This window comes from Penaeus monodon, unplaced genomic scaffold (genome assembly GCF_015228065.2).
Source record: "Penaeus monodon isolate SGIC_2016 unplaced genomic scaffold, NSTDA_Pmon_1 PmonScaffold_3990, whole genome shotgun sequence".
NCBI lineage: Eukaryota > Metazoa > Arthropoda > Malacostraca > Decapoda > Penaeidae > Penaeus > Penaeus monodon.
The window spans coordinates 1-5,000 of NW_023658770.1; the positions used below are offsets into that span (position 1 = coordinate 1).

Genomic DNA, 5,000 nt, shown 5'->3' on the forward strand with positions numbered 1-5,000 from the left:
GGGGTCTTAAGACTGATGATTAAAGTATTGACTAAAACTTCATGATACTTCGCGTGATGTTGTAATTTTAGTTTGGGGGATGCCAGATCCACTGTCAGTCTCTGTAAAGAATCTCGGGTGCGCTTACAGCCCACCCAAAGAAAGCAGAGGAACGTGCAGTCACAAATGTGGTAAATATAAGTTCTTCTGTTGAGTCATAATAGTTTTTGGTCAGCTCTGTAATGTATAGAGTTAGCTTTGATGAACCTGATTTGAAAAGTATATTCTTAAATGACTGTATCCCTGTTTACAGGAACAACCCAGTTTTTGGATTACTTTAGCAGGATATGTACATGAAATATTGGTGCCATATCTTTTTCCCCCAGACACATCCTTTGCTCCATGTCGCGGAAACGTGGCCATGTTGTCTTGTCAACAAAACCCAAGATCTTGTTTTGTGATTTCAGCTTCTTCCTGGAGAAAGCAGGTCATGTAAGTTTAGAATGGAGAAAGCCATTTATTCAAGAATCTGGGAAGTCTACTCTGTACTTACTTTAAATTTTATTAATTAAAGTTGTTAGGAACTTTTGGGGAAAAGGTAGTGTAATTGATATGTGAAAGAATATAGCTCAGTGGTGTCATTCATATCAATGTAAAGTGGGTTATCGCTAAAAAACTATAGATTCTTGTAGAATAAGTTTGTTACTTTTAAATATTCATGAAAATGGGGGAAGCAACAGCTGTTATTGTGATCCTTTTCATGCGATATGTCAGGTCTCTAACTAACTTTTGCAATTCAATAACGGGAGTAGGCTGTACAGGTTGTTATATCACTTGTTACAGCAAAGTTATGTTATTTAAACATTGTATAGTTTTATTCTCTATCTACTGAGATTAAAGCCCTACATTAAAGTATATTAAAAATATGTATATAATTAAGTGATCCTTTTAAAAAGGATAAGCCCATCATTCTCTTATGTACAATTATAAAAAATTAATGATTCATTTAGTTGAACGATTTGTATTCACTTGGAGATAAATTGCTGTTCATTACAGTTGTGTATAGAGAAACCCTTCCCTGTGATGCACCTCCAACTTATCGTGGTCAACGTTGAAGTATGCTTACAAGTAACCATTGGTGTCCAGCGGCTGGGGTCTCCAATCAAACTTTTACGTGTGCCTATTAGAGTTATTGTTTCTCCAAGGTTTGTTCCCATAGTTACTGAAGATGTTATTTTTAATAAAAACTTCAGTGGCCCAAAGAAAGAAAATTATTGAAGAGTTATCATATGGAGTGTGTGATGAATTGTATTGATGTTTTAAAAGAGATGTAGGAAAAGACTGAACTGTAATAAACCTATGTGATCTGTCTGCGGTTGAGTGAAGCCTGTGTGTATAGTGAGAGTGGTGAATTGGCTCCTTCGAATCCCTTTCTCCACACCCCACAGAGAGATACACCAAGACACACTGCTTTACGATTATTCAGGTGTGAAGGTATCCTATAAGATAGAGGATAGCCCTTTGCTTTTGTGATTTATATGTGAAGATGAAGAAAATGAATTGAAAGGTCACAGCTTATTTTTTGTTCCTGTTGTGATACTGTTTCATTTTGCCAGTGTTTATATTTGTGTTCAGCAAAAGTGCATATTATATTAAAGAAACAGAATTAACAGTGGTATTTTTTAGTCTTATATGGATGTATGAAATATTCATGAATATTTTGAACTTTTTTGCAGAACTTATCAACAAGGAAGAATGTAAACCCGTATAATATAACCAAACCCAAGGCAAAGTTTTTTCGCTTTTGCATCTACAAGACAAGTTTCAGACTTGGTGAAAACATTGTGGCAACATTTGACTTCAGTAATGCAGAAGTTCCTTGTGTTCAGGTGAGTTAAAGTGATCATCTAGTTTGGACCATTGTCTTTCTTCCAGATTGCAGTTAATAGATGTAGCTCCTAAGAAATAGGTTTACTTAACAAATCATGACAAAATACTGACACATTTAAGCTTAATAGAAGTTCAAGGTGGTTCACTTTAATAAATCATAATGAATACTGACACACTTAAAACTTAATTAGGTTCAAGAGGGGTTTACTTAATAAATCAGCTTAATATAAATTTCAAGAGTGGTTTTACTTATAAATCATGCCCAAACTGTGACACACTTATGCTTAATATAAGTTCGGGAAAGGTTAAAACCGGTTTCCCAGAGGTAGTGTTTTTAAATTTTGATAGCCCTTTTTTTATTCATTAAAAAGATTTTTTTATATTTGAAAAATCCTTTGCAAAAAAAATGTAATTGGGGAATAAAAATTGGTCTAATTTTTTTGACGGAATTGTAAATTTGGGGGGAAAGGGGATAAAAGGGCTGTAATACTTCAGTTTTCTTTGGGCCGGGGGAATATATTTTACATTTGTTTCTTTTTGCATTTAAAGGGTATTTTTTCTGAAGTTTGGAAATTTAAAGTACATTTTAAATGTCACTTAAAATAAATCTCTAGGCAGAGACAATAAAACCCTTTTTTTTTTTTTTTTTCCCAAGATGAAAGGCCCAAAACCCCCGTTTTCTTTAAATACAATAAAAAAATGAGAAAGAAGGGAAAACACTTTGGGCTGTTCATCTCAACCTTTTTCAAATATTTTATAGGAACCTGGCTCCTGCATAATTAAGTAAGGTTCACCCTATATATAAAAATTAAAAATTTTCATCCCAAAAACTTTTCCTTTTTGAATATTAAATATATCTTAAAAATAAAAAACTTTTTTCCCAAGTACTCAGTAACCCTGCAGGGGGAGGAAGTAAAAAAGTAAAGCATGCCGTCAGCGCCCGCCCCAGAACCCCAAATGCTGGTCCCTTACGGGAAAGGGCCCCTCCCGAAGTGTGCCAAAACATGACGCACACTAACCTCTTTTTCCCCACCCCCCTTACACGTCACCCCAACTTTCACGTCGGATCTTGGTGATCGGTTTTTTGGGGATTTCCCCTTTGGGTTTTGTGGTTTTTAAATTTAGTGATCTAGATAGACTTTTGGCCCCCTTACTGTTTAGGGGTTTTCCCGGGAATTTGTGATAAAGCACCCCATGATTTTTTTTTTAAAAAAGAAATTTGGGGTCTTACATTTGGGTTTGGCTTATAAAACTTTAGTGTATTTTTGGGTTGGGCTTTCCCATTGAGAAAATTTCAACAATAAAAACTATTTTTTGTATGGCTTTTTGGGCCCTGCGGGAAAGGGTACATTTTTAAAAATTGAATTATTTATTTTATCACGTTATTCCTTTTATTTATTATTTTCCCCCACAGTGAGTCTACAGTGGGGGTTTAAATTTGATTTTTGAACAGAAAATCAGAAGGGGCCCGGGGCCCTCCACTCCCCAAAAACCCAGGGGACCGGGATCAAATGGCGAGCACCGATGCGCGGGAAAAATTCGGACCATGGTGTGGGATCCCATTACAGTCTTGCCAAAAACCCCAAGTAAAGTTCTAAAGCCTCTTATCCCCACCCCAGCAGCCTTGAAACTGTATTTTCTTTTTTTTTTTAATTTTGAATATATTTTTTTAGTTTTTTTTAAACCCATTACCAAATTTTGAAAATTACAAACTTTTTTTTTATGTAAAATTTTTTTATTATTATAATTTTTTTACTTTTTTTGTTTCACAGAAGGTAATGGGTAGTTGTATTCATATTCCTGTTTTAACAAAAAAGAATTGATCATAAATTTTATTTAGTCGGTACCACGACATTTTATACTGGGAGGATGTTGTATGGGGGACTTTATACTGTTGTAAAAAGCAGTAGCATCCAAATTTTTAATTTTTCCTTTTTTATACAAAATATTTTTCTCAGTCATTTTTGGTGAAACATTGGATATTTTGTACCTTAAAAAAAAAAAATTTTTTTTTTTTTGTAGATTTTCATCGGGGAAAACCCCTGGGTCTGTTTAAAATTTTTATCCCTTTTATGAATTTTCATTTTTTCTCCCTAGAAAAAGTTTGGAAAATTTTTATTATTAATGAAATTTTTACGGAAAAGTTTTTAAAATTTTTTACCAGGGGAAAAAATTTAATAATTTTTTAATTAATTTTTTACAATGTTACTGTAAAAAAAGTTTTTTTTTAAATATGAATTTTTGTTGTTATTTGTAGGACAAGGATGTAAATAAACTTTTTTATTCCCGGGGTTATTGAAAATATTTTTATCGAGAGAAAGGACAAGGGCCAAAGAGGGGAATGTAACTGTGTAGATTAAAAAAAGGACGGGGGAAATTTTTTCCCCCTCCTAATTTTAATAAAAATACGTCTCCTTTGCATTTTGCTGAAAGGGAATGGAAGGGATTTTAAAAGGTACAATCAACCCATTACTTTTAACAAAATATGTTTTAAAAAAAATTTTTATCTTTTTCCTTGTTTTTTGGGTTTTCTACCCATTTAGGTTTTTAAATTTCATTGCAGTATATTTTTTTAAAATTTTATTTAAAAATGTTTTTCCCCTTTTGTGTAGTATAGGGGAAAAATTTTGTCTAATAGCCCCCTTAAATTTTTTAAAAATGCTTCTTTACAAAAAAATTTACTAAGCTTAAATGAAGGGTTTTGATTCATGACAGCACAAAATTTAGAGATTACTCAATAAAAATTTGACACATTAATAAAATTACATAATTAAATGAGAGGGATTCTCTTTTGTTCTCCCCATTTATTATTAAAAGGCCAAGCCCCAATATTTTTGTACCTATATAAAAAATAATTCTCAACCCAAAATATAAAAAAAATTGCTATTTCATTAAAAATTTTAAAAATATGATCAGATTTTTTCCATTTTCTTTTCCTTGGGAAAAGAAAAAGAAAAAAAAGCTTCTAAAACAAGTTAAAACCAGGGAAAACCCTTTGGGGGGCTTTTCATAAAAATCTCATAATTTTTGGGCTTGATTACTTATAAACCTTTTTTCTTTGTTGACAAATGAAAAAAGGAAATGAATGAAAAGGGAATATCTTCAAAATACAAGAATGTTTTTGACGGGTT

At 32.5% G+C, this 5,000-nt stretch overlaps 1 pseudogene; it reads left to right on the forward strand.

The window, feature by feature from the left end:
- Positions 1-129: 129 nt before the first annotated feature.
- Positions 130-5,000, forward strand: part of LOC119570796 — a 10,075-nt pseudogene continuing 5,204 nt past the window's right edge.